General features: G+C 39.0%; 1 long non-coding RNA gene across 3 annotated transcripts; it reads left to right on the top strand.

Moving 5' to 3' along the window:
- The first annotated feature begins 1,136 nt into the window (after nt 1-1,136).
- On the top strand, nt 1,137-9,580 carry LOC140856393 (uncharacterized). Of its 3 annotated transcripts, XR_012139551.1 has the most exons (4): nt 1,137-4,555; nt 7,905-8,011; nt 8,127-8,166; nt 9,468-9,580. It is a non-coding gene; the product is annotated as an uncharacterized lncRNA (long non-coding RNA). The 3 variants fall into 3 exon arrangements; XR_012139552.1 differs by lacking the exon at nt 8,127-8,166; XR_012139550.1 differs by having other exon boundaries at nt 7,905-8,166.
- Nucleotides 9,581-12,106: the final 2,526 nt, after the last annotated feature.

The raw sequence follows: 12,106 nt of genomic DNA, 5'->3' as shown, positions 1-12,106 counted from the left end.
GACCGTCCTGACGCCTCTGATCGCATAGCTCGATTCATCTGGCAGATAAATAGTATCCTCACTACTCTCCAGAGAGTCAAACTACTCCTCTTTGCAACATACATGATAGGTGCATACAGAATCTAAAATCCACTGCTAGAAAAAAATAGATATCTCATCAGATATCTCCAGGACATTATCCTTTGACTCGCTACTAACCGTCGCTACAGTAGCCCTTGTCCGATCCCTGAGTTGAGAGCAATCTCTGGCTAGATACCACAACTCGTCACACCGGTAACATTTGGTCTTGCTCAAGTCCTTCATCCTGGACTTGGACCACCCTCGTCGCGATCTATTGCTCCGTCTGCTGCCTCCTGCTCCTCTAGATATCGCCAAAGCTGCGCTACCGCTTGAGCTCGAAGTTAGATTCTCCCTCCTGAGAACTTCATTCTAGAGAATCATCGTAGTGACATCGTCTATTTTGATGATGCTCTTCTCCATTAGAAAATCAATCACCAAGGACTCATACGAAGGGATAAGCGATGCTAACAAGACCAGTGCCCTGGACTTCTCCTCAACTTTCTTGCCAACGTTGAGGAGGTCGGTAAGAATCTTCTGGAAGTGGCTGAGATGCTCCTACATGCTCTCTCCCTCATCATCCGTAACTAGTAGAACTACCTCCAGAGGAAAAAAATATTGGTGAGAGACTTCATCATGTACAACTCTTCGAGCTTCAACTGCAGCACCATCGGATAAGACTCGTCAAGTACATGGATCACCATCTCATCTGCTAGGTATAAGTAGATCGTACTCACGATGGATTACATGAAGAGCTGTGGGCCATGCCCCGCACGTGCACCCACACTTGGACCGTCCGTGTGCTGGGCTGTGCTCTTCTGCATGTGCTCGTGCATCCGTCGGGCCTGGCTGCGCCGTCGCCGGCTTCCATCATTTTATGGGCCGTGCTAGCTTTTCTCGTGCGTAATTTTGCCATATGGACTCCATTTGGGCTGATCTTGGACTTGTTGGATTTTCTTCGTCATCACAGACCTCGCTGTGGGCTCAGTATGGACCGAATCTTGAGGCATCAAATCTTAACAATTTTGAAGATAATGGATGCTAGCACAAGTTTTAAATAGTTTTAAATAGTTTTTTTTTTTTTTGGCTACATGTCTTTCCGCTGTTCGATGAAATGCCCTAGGATCTGTTAGATGTTTGATTCTCATCGGGACATTAATGGGGATGGTGGACATCTAAATGAACGCCTGCGTTACAATCTCTAGTGAAGAGCATAGGTTCGATTTGTCTGTATAGCCTCGTGTTAGATGCCGTACCACTGTTTGATGAAATGTCTTTTGGAATCTGTTGGATGTTGGTTTTAACCATGTCTATATTTTTCCTGAGCAAGTATATTTATATCAATTCTGGATGGATAACTGTGCATAGGTTGAAGTGATTTTCGTACGATCCGGCTTGCTCCAGCAAATGTTGAGTTTGGGCTTATATATCACATTTAGCCTTATGAAGATATGATATAAATTTGGCGCGGTCGAGCAACAGCTCTACCAACAAATATGATATAGATTTGGCTATGCTTATCTTTTGCTTATTCTATATTTTGTTTCTACTTTGAGCAGGAGAAGTACAAGAGAGAGCTTCAGACCTCTTGAACGTGTATCCATGCAGCTTCAAACAGCAACACTCAAGCAAACATGAAAATGAGTCTTTCATCTAAGACTTGTTCAACCTAGTCAAGGGTCCTTAATAATTTTGACATGGTGACTCGGTGGTGTTTGTGGTATCCTTGTGGCTGCTTTCTGAATTCCATGTCATGCGACTTGGTCATGCATCATATATCTATATGAAGTATGGCAATTGTAATTATGTGAATACCCATATGATAAAGTGCAAAATATAAATACTTAATATGTAGCTTTCGGAGTGTTGTTACATTGAGCTGCTGAAATAAAAATTTCTTAATTAATCATGTCTAATGAGTGGTTAGGATATTTCCTATCTTTGTATAAAAAATATTTTAGGAGCACCGTAGAACTCCCATAGAGACATATATGTGGTGACATTCGGATTTCTTGTTAGGAGGTATTTATGTTATTTTATCATTTGTTTGGGATTATTTTCATCATTATGAACGGGATATTTTTTTATGTGGTGGTTCGATGTCGGATTCGAAGAAATATAATTATCATAATTAAAACTAATTCTTAAATATTCTTAAATAATTAAATCGTTTCCTTTCTCCATCTCACAACTAGGGGTGCAATCGAGCCAAGTTGAGTTGAGTAGCTGGAATCTTGAGGTCGACTCGACTCAAAATATTTGGATTCAAAACTCGACTTAAGATCGATCGAGCCTTAATATCTTAAGCTCGAGCTCGGCTCGATGAAAAATAAGCAAAACTCGAGATGAACTTGATTCGACTTGAATATCAATCAAGCCATACTTGAACTCTAGTTTGAGCTCAAAATCGAGCTTTAGTCTATTAATAATATACATATTAATATATATTATAAATAAAAATAATATTATTAAAAGTACATATAAATTCGAGTAGGCTTACGAGCTTTTAAATCGAATATCTTACTCGATTCGAAAACCTATTCGAGCTCGATTTGATCTCGATAATAACCAAGTGGAGTCGAGCTCGGACTCGAGTAGCTCTCTAGCAGCTCGACTTGTTTGCACCTCTACTCACAACTACTCTTCTGAATTAAATTTACTCTCTCTCAACCCCCCTTCCAGTGGTTTCTCTACCCTCCCTTTTCTTTCTTGGAGGGTTTTGGATGTCTCTTCTCCACCCTAACCCTAGTGCTTCCAAGAGAAATCCCTATCCTTCCATCTCACTTTCCCTCTTTCGTCTTGTCTATGGGTTTGTTGGGTGGAATCACTTCTCGCTATCGCCATTGAAGACTTCCCACTGAATTTCATGTCATGTGAACTTGGTCATGCATCATATATCTATATGAAGTATGGCAATTGTAATTATATGAATACCCATATGATAAAGTGCAGAATATAAATACTTAATATGTATCTTTCAGAGTGTTGTTACATTGAGCTGCTGAAATAAAAATTTCTTAATTAATCATGTCTGATGAGTGGTAAGGATATTTTCTATCTTTGTATAAACAATATTTTAGGAGCACTGTAGAACTCCCACAAAGACAAATATGTGGTGACTTTCGGATTTCCTATTAGGAGGTATTTATGTTATTTTATCATTTGTTTGGGATTATTTTCATCATTATGAATGGGATAATTTTATGTGGCGGTTTGATGCCGGATGTGAAGAAAAATAATTATCATAATTAACACTAATTCTTAAATATTCTTAAATAATGATTTAAAATCATTTTCTTTCTCCACCTCACAACTAGGGGTGCAATTGAGTCAAGTCAAATCGCATAGCTGGAAGCTTGAGCTCGATTCGATTCAAAATATTTAGACTCAAAACTCGGCTCAAGATCGATCGAGCCTTAATATCCTAAGCTTTAGTTCGGCTCGATGAAAAATAAGCCAAACTCGAGATCGACTTGACTTGACTCGAATATCAATCGAGCCATACTTGAACTCAAGTTCGAGTTCAAAATTGAGCCTATGTCTACTAATAATATATATATATATTAATATATATTATAAATAAAAATAATATTATTATAAGTATATATAAATTCGAGTAGGTTCACGAGCTTTTGAGCTGAGTATTTTGCTACTCGAGCTCAATTTGAAAAACTATTCGAGCTACTCGAACTCGACTGGAACTCGATAATAATCAAGTCGAGTCTGGACTCAAGTCGAGCTTAGACTCGAGTCGAGCTCGGACTCGAGTCAAGCTCGAGTAGCTCTCAAGTGGTTCGACTCGTTTGCACCTCTACTCACAACTACTTTTCCGCATCAAATTTACTCTCTCTCAGCCCCACTTCCAGTGGTTTCTCTGCTCTCCCTTTTCTTTCTTGGAGGATTTTGGACGTCTCCTCTCCACCCTAACCCTAATGCTTCCAAGAGAAAACCCTATCCCTCCATTTTACTTTCCCTCTTTGGTCTTGTCTGCGAGCTCGTTGGATGGAATCACTTCTAGCTATCACCATTGAAGACTTCCCAATGTCTCTTTGCTTGCTCTATTCAACATGGAGTAGGTATTAAGAGACTTTGGAAGCTAGCATAGCAGAGTAATCAAAGATCTCTCTCCCGCTTGTTAGGTTCTTGGAAGTATTTTAAAAGATCATTAGAGGCTCTATTTCCTTCATGGTTTTGCAGGTCCCGAGAAGCTGTACGAACAATGCCATCCCAATGCGCTTCGAACTTATATATTTGTTCACTAATGCTAGATTTCCATTTCAGAATTTGAACAGTTCTGCCTACTTTATTGGTTGCTATTTCTTCGAGAACCGGAGAAAAGGTGATATATGATCTGATTGCTGTTATGCGTGATCTTTATATATAACCTGTATCTTGATCTCTTTACTTTTATAGGTGCAGATTTAAGCCAGTGTCTCAATTTGGCCGAGAGAAATACCACCATTGAAACCATGATCTCTGCGGTTGCACCTCAAAAAAGGTTTCGTTTCTATGCGTAAAGCTTTATTGTTACTTAAATTTGATGTCTTAGACACTAAAGATAGTTTATGATCATAGGCACCTTCATACAGTGTTTATACTTTCCTTATTAGGAAAAAAAAAGATTTGTGCTTCTGCTTATTTTTAAGGATCTACTATCTCTTGATTTTGCTCTAATTAGTGTTTAAAAGAGATGGATCTGATATCAGTTTGATGATAAATATGCTTATTAAGCATAACGCTGAAGCTATTTAGGAAAAATATTATTTTAAAATGTTGGCTTTATTTAAATTACTGATCATATATTGTTAAAATGTGATTAGCAGATCCCAACTAGTTTGGGATTAAGACTGAGTTGAGTTGTATATTGTTAAAATGAGATGGGACTATATGTTGTTTTAAAAAAAGTATATTATCATTTTGACTTTTGTTTTAATGGATGAAATCAAGGTTTTCGGAGCTAGAATCGGGACTCGTGCCTGCTGGCTGGCGGTATAAGTTGGTATGCCTTTGTATCAGACCGGATCGGTGCAAACCGACATGGCAGATAAGGGAAGAGGGAGAAGAAATAAAGGAAGAGAGAGGGGGGAGAAGGAGAGGAAGAGAGGGAGAGGGAGAGAGGAGGGGAAGAGGGAGAGAAAGAGAGGACCTTCGGCTGTCATTAGAGGATGTCGGAGCTCTTTTCGAGCTCGATAAGACCGAAGGAAGGGAAGAAGAGAGAGGTGGAGAATTCATCGGATCACTGTAAGCCCTCAAAGGCCTTTGGATGGCTGGCGATGCTATTGTGAGCTCTCCGACGGTCAGCGAGCCAGCTCTGAGAGAGTGGAAGGCAACTGAGGCCGGAGGAGGCAGAGGAGATCGGATTCGAAATAGGGGTTTGCCCTATTTTGACTTTTTTTGCTTATAACAGACGAAGTGGGCAACTACATTGTTGACTTCATCTTATTTAGTTAGTTTTTTTAAAAAAAATTCCTACTTCAACCAATTTTTTTTAAAAAAAATTTGGTGAAGTCAGCAATCAAGTTGCCTACTTCGCTTGTTAAAAACAAAAAAAAAATACGAAAGAGGGGCGAACCTCTATTTTGCATGGGAGGAGGGCAGAGGCCGTCATTAACTTATTCGGCCTCGCCACCCTTGATGCTTGCTCGCCGGCCGTCGGAGAAGTCATGTTAGAATCGGTATTCCTCCGTTGATCCGATAATTTCGATCTCTATCTCCCCCTCTCTCCCCCCTCCCTCCACCATTACCAAGCTCAGTCTAGCTCAGATGGCCTCCAATGGCCTTTGGCGGTCATCGGAGACCATTTTTTGCTCTCTCTCCTCCTCCCCCTCTCTCTTCCTCTATTTCTTCTCCCTTCTTCCAAGACTCCACCATGTCATTTTGTATGTCGGAACCAGATCAGTTTTCCATCGATACGGTTCGGCACAGCCTGAACCATTTGGTTCAAGGCAGTTCAAAAAATCCTAATTAAAATAAAAAAAGAAAAAAAGAGGATGACCGTTCATGTTGTATTGGAATTATTTTTTTTGAAAATTATGGTTTAATGTTCTATCTTACACCATGGGGGGGTGGTGTTGCTGTGAGTCTCCGAATTGACATCGGTCGCCCACTGACGTAGAGTTCAGATCTGCCTTGAGGGCACTTCCTCCTTCAAGAACCTACAATGAAAGTCCACACATGCCGGAGATGCTGCAATAGGGGACCTTCCCATACTTAAGTTAGCCGGAGCTTGAGAACAGAGAAGAAGAGAAAAGATGGGAGAGCGAGAGAGTGCAAGTATTATTCTCCTTTTTCTAGCTTACCTTAAGTTCTCCTCATTATCTCTTTATATAGAGATGGAGCTATAGACTGTTATACATGGATCTGGTAGGCCGTTAAGCCCGAATCTAGTAGGTTGTTAGGCCTTAGTCTATTATGCCACTAGGATATGGATTCTGCTGACTAACCTACAAGTTAGGGTTGTTAGTCATAGCATTAGTCATGGATTCTATCCATATTCTAGAAGTCGTAGGAGATCATGCGATATCATGGGAGATTCTAGTGAGTTATTTCTGTCGTTGAATGGGTTGGTGTGTTGAGGTCGAAGTTGCACCGAGGTGCCACCTCAACGTGAATCTGGGGCCGATCGAGTATGTATGAGGTCCTCAGCCTCAGGGCGGCGTTGTTGGCATTCATTAGATCGGCGTCTGTCTAGTGAGTAGATCGGTCATTGTCTGAGGTCATAGACCTGCTGCTATTTCTCCTTGGCCTATGGTTATATCATGGTCCAAGTCATCTCGGTCTTAAGTCGAAGTGTCCTAGTTGGTAAAAAATGGCTCACACAAATGACTTATACCCCAATAGGCAGAATGGGCTTCGTTGATATACTTTTATGATTTTAAGGACTATGATCGAGGGATGCTTCTTATTATCCCTAGTGGTACTTCTTGCAAATCATTATCTACTTTACTATATTTGTATGTAGAGAAGTTGAAGTCAAGTTATTTAAAAATATCCTCATCTATGTTGCAGATAGTTGTTTGATCTAGGCACATGAACCACTTGTGTCTAATTTATTTGTGCTTTGTTATGGTAGATTTGATTTTTATACTTAATATATTCAACATAAACAGGCAATAGGGAATTAAGTCAACCAAAATGCCTTGTGTCAGAATCGGGATCCTCTATGGTGGATCTTTTGCACCATAGAGGGCTGTGCATCCTTGGATTGCCACCATGTCATCCATCTCAAAATGGAGGGCTCTTGCACAATCTCCTTATCCAATGAGTTTGGTAACTACTCATGTGTTTGGCATTCCAATGCGACGGTCTCTGTGAGAACCTTCCATTTATGGGATTGATGACATAGCAGCGATCCGTGTATTCGTAGCTGTCTGTGGTGCGAATAATGCACTGCAGAGGATCAACTCCTTGTGACAATGCCAGAAACTGTGGAATTAGCAGCAAGGATTTAGCAACAGCAAATGCTGCAGTGAAAAGCCTGTTTTCCTGTAGTGTTCTGATGTTGAATTTCTAATAACTCTTTCTATTATGGCGTACTACACGTTAATACTGTTACTTGGTAGGACCATTATCTTTCCCTTGCATGTAGATGAAGATGGATCTTCAAAGGTGAATAAGAAAGAGGGGACACAAGTCAGATTTTTGTCCAAGCAAAGATTTATTCTGGAATGCATGCTCCATCATAAAAAGAACTATAAATATTTTTGTACTTGTTTTCTTTCTCATTTATTTTTTCATTAGGGTAATGCAGACTTCATTTCCAATTTGGCATAAATTATGACTTTATCCAATGTTTATAGTGTGTCCTTTCTAGAGAAGGATCATAAGACATGACTCATCAAATGTAGGTGGAATCTCAGCGAGCTAGAGCAAGTAGAAAATGATTGTAGTCTTGCATTGCTATTAAGCACAATAGTGAAGTTCTCAAGTAACAGAGGAAGGGCGGCAATAGTAGGTGGCTTTCTTTAGCTTTCTTTACTTTGAGCACATCAATTCTTATTTTCCATCAAATTGTAGTTGGGACAATCCATGTGATTTTAAGTTGATTGTGTAAAATAATCTATATTCAGATTCCTTTGTGCACTGGAGATGCTTAAGTGATTTGTTCAGGTAATCTGGTTTTCAGATCTAAAAAATATATTTAATATGATGATTAGAGATGTTGTGATTTATTAAAACGATGGGTTTTCTCCTTTCCATCTTCGGTCTGATGTTTAAAGCAAAGAAGTGCCTTTCATGATCTGTTCCCAATATATCCAGTAGCAAAGTGGGCAGATTGAAATGTATAGATTGGTTCTTCACCATATATGTTATTTCTCTTAATCATTACATTATTGTCATGTCTATCACAATTTTGCACTATAGGTGCACATGGTTTTTTTCATATGCAATGTCAGGAATTAATTGGCCGATGGAAATTTAGAATTTCAATAATGTAAATATTATTAGTTATATTACTTTGTCTCCAACTAGGATGATAATGCTATAATCCCAGAAATCAGTAATCTATTTCATTGCACAACTATGCCCAAGTTCTTTGATTACCCAAAGCACTCCTTAGGGCTGCGGATTGGCTCGGTTGACGTCCCAAACCAAATTAGACCTCATCTGATGCATTTTTGAAGACACATGGGTTGAATTGGGGTCAAAAAATGGACCTGGTAAAAAAACCACGTCAGATTTGGGTTTTGTGTTTTCCAAATTGACCTACCACAGCCCATATATTATCCAGTCTAATTTGGATCAACAAAAAATGTACCCAGCCTGACCTATTTGGCATATGCTGCCCACTTCGAAAATCTGAATCAAAATTCTTCTTCTTCATCCTAATTATCTATCTTAATTTGGCGATCACTTTCTTATTAATTTTGCTTTCCTTTGCTCTCTCAATATCCCTAAATAAGTAAAAAGAAATATGTGCTAAATTGTTCACGCAATTAAAAAGGCCTATACACATACACAGAGATACATAACTGGAGAAGGAGAATTGATTGTACTTTCAATATCTTGTTAATGATTGAGGACTTAATGATGATTCAAATAATTTGAAGACCAAGATTGATGCATGACATCAGAAGATACAATTAAAAGGAAACATGTCTTTGTGTGAATTGCTTTCATATGTAGTTTCCAAAAATATGCCACAAACTGTAAATAATTGAAGTTTTTGGTCTTTATATGTAACTTCTAATTGGTCTTATTTTCTCTTCTTTTTTTTTTTCCTCTTGCCCTTGTATTTACTAAGCAAGCTATATCTAGTTTCATGGCCTCCATATTGTAAAATTCAAAACCAAGTAATTGAGCTGTGGGTCCAATTTTAATTAACTATATACATGTACTCTACTTTTATTATTTTTTGTGCTGTCACTGGACTCATGGGTACCTCTGGTGCCATTTGCAAACTGTGTTAGGAAGTGGTCTTTCTAAATATTTGATTAACACTTGGGAATTCATCCTGGTCCTGTTCTGCGAAGTTGTGACCTTTACTTCTTGTTGGACATCAAGTTTCAGTCGTGTCTATATCGGCAGGTACTGTTTCCTCGTGTTGTCATATTTTATTTCTATTGTCATACTTTGTTTCTATTTCTTTTTTCTGGAAAACTGGCCATTGTTGATACTTCATTGGATTGTGCAACAACTTTTTTCTTGTGTTACGCATGCAAAAGAGATGCATTGGTTCTGAATTTAATACCTATTTCTTTTTCTGACGAGACAGGGCCTAGAAATTCTCTATATTTGAAATTCTGTAAACATCCAACCAACTAAAAGCATGAGACCTAACTGAAATTGTTTTCAACCATGTGATGTACTTCAAACGTTTCTTTATGCATGGTCTGGACTTCACAAAGTTTAGCTCACTATAGGAATCAATTCACTTTTGCCACCCCTTTTTGCTTTCCAAGGTATTACTTTTTTGGAATCTTCAAGCTGCAAATTGTTGGCACACAGAGATGGGAAAGAGGGATAGAAGAAGAGAGGAAGATGGAGATTTCAGTGGGAGAAGGAATGAACACCCTCTAAGACCTATAGGGTCATTTTATTAATCTTCAAGATCTCAATTTAGGAATTATACAACCATATTTTTCTCTAATTACAATCATATTTCTCTTTAATTAGGAAGATTACATTCCTGATTAGAGGGGTCCAGCTCATTTCAACACTTCCCCTCAAAATGGGTTATAGATATCATAAAGACCCATCTTATCACGAATAAATGAAAAAAAGTGCAAACTAAGACCTTTCGTTAGAATGTTTGCCAGCTAACTAGCAGATCGCACATAAGGCATACAAATGATTCTGGCATCAAGCTTTTTCTTGATAAAATATCAATCGATCTCGATGTGTTTCGTCTGATCATGCTAAACAGGATTATTAGTAATCTTGATCGCTGTCTTGTTGTCACAATACAGCATAAGGGGTGATGACCGATAAAGACCTAAATCCAATAACAAGATCTACAACCATAGAATTCCACACACACCATGTGCTATAGCTCGATACTCTGCTTTTGCAGTAGATCGAGCAACCACATTCTGTTTCTTGCTTCGTCAAGTAATTAGGTTACCTCCAACAAAAATGCAGTAACCTGAAGCAGAGCGACGGTCATCAAGTGATCCAGCCTAGTCAACATCTGTACAACACTCCACCTGTAGGTTGTCATGACAAGAACAAAGCAAACCACGGCCAAGACAGCTATCGAAGTATCTATGTCACAGCATCCATATGAACTGAACATGGGTTGTTGTGCATAAACTGACTTATCACACTAACGACGAATGCAATATTAGGCCATGTATGGGACAGATAAATCAAACATCTTACCAATCGTTGGTAACATTCTCGATCAACAGAAACACCAGCATTAGCTACTAGTCGATGATTTTGCTCGATAGGAGTGGCAATAGGTCGACATCCCAACATATCGATCTCTGTAAGAAGATTCAGAATGTATTTCCTTTAGGAGAGGAAAATCTCTTTTGAAGAACGGGCAAACTCTATCCCAAGAAAATATCAAAGATGTCCAAGATCCTTCACCTTAAACACCTGTGCCAACTGAGCCTTCAAATGAGCTATGTTTTCAGAATCATCTACTGTGACCACAATATCATCAACATAGACAATCAAACTATAAAAAGATCGCCGTAACTGGCATACTTTGCCCACTATCTGAGCAGTAGTAAACCCTGGTGGAATATCCATATATACCTCCTCCTGAAGTTCTTCATGAAGAAAAGCATTCTTTACATCGTGTTGGAATAGATCCCATCCAAAGTTAGCAGCACATGATATAAGGGTTCTTACATAGTTTATTTTTGCAATGGGTGCAAAAGTTTCATCATAGTCGATGTCATAAGTCTGTGTATATCCTTTTGCAACCAAACGAGCTCTGTAACGTTCAACAGTACCCTCAGGTATCCGCTTAACTATGAAAATTTATTTACATCCCACAGTTTGTTTACCAGTTGGCAAAGATACAAGTTTCCATGTATTATCTTTTTCTAGTGCTCACATCTCCTTAAGCATGGCAGCTTTCCACTTGGAGTCTTCCTTAGCAACCTTCCAGTTCTCGGGTATGGAGATAGAGGACAGAGAAGCTATAAAACTCTGATAAGATCGGGAGAGAGACTCATAGGATCCAAAGTTATTTGTACTCCACTCCATCCTTAAGTCGAGCGGAAATGCCAGCATGATGAGTAGGCTTACGTAAAGCAATAAGAATATTCAGATCATCATTATCTAATATAAAATGAATGGGAGACACAAGAGAATTACCATTTATCCTGGAAGGAGACATATAAGATGAAGCCATTGGGACAGGAGAGGAAGATCTGGAGACTGGAAAATGCATAATAGGCTCTGAGAGGGGAGATGAAACAGATGAAACTGAAGCAACAAGCTGTGACTGAGACTTAGACGCTTCCTCTTGAGTGTCAGAACCAGCATTAACAAAAATAGACTCCCCCTGAATGTTATAACCACCATCCGTAGTCTCCTCCTGAGTGTCAGAACCACCATCTGTAGTCTCCCTTTGAGTGTCAGAACCATCATT

Source organism: Elaeis guineensis, chromosome 3 (genome assembly GCF_000442705.2).
Source record: "Elaeis guineensis isolate ETL-2024a chromosome 3, EG11, whole genome shotgun sequence".
Taxonomy (NCBI): Eukaryota; Viridiplantae; Streptophyta; class Magnoliopsida; order Arecales; family Arecaceae; genus Elaeis; species Elaeis guineensis.
This window is presented reverse-complemented; position numbering and strand designations above follow the sequence as displayed.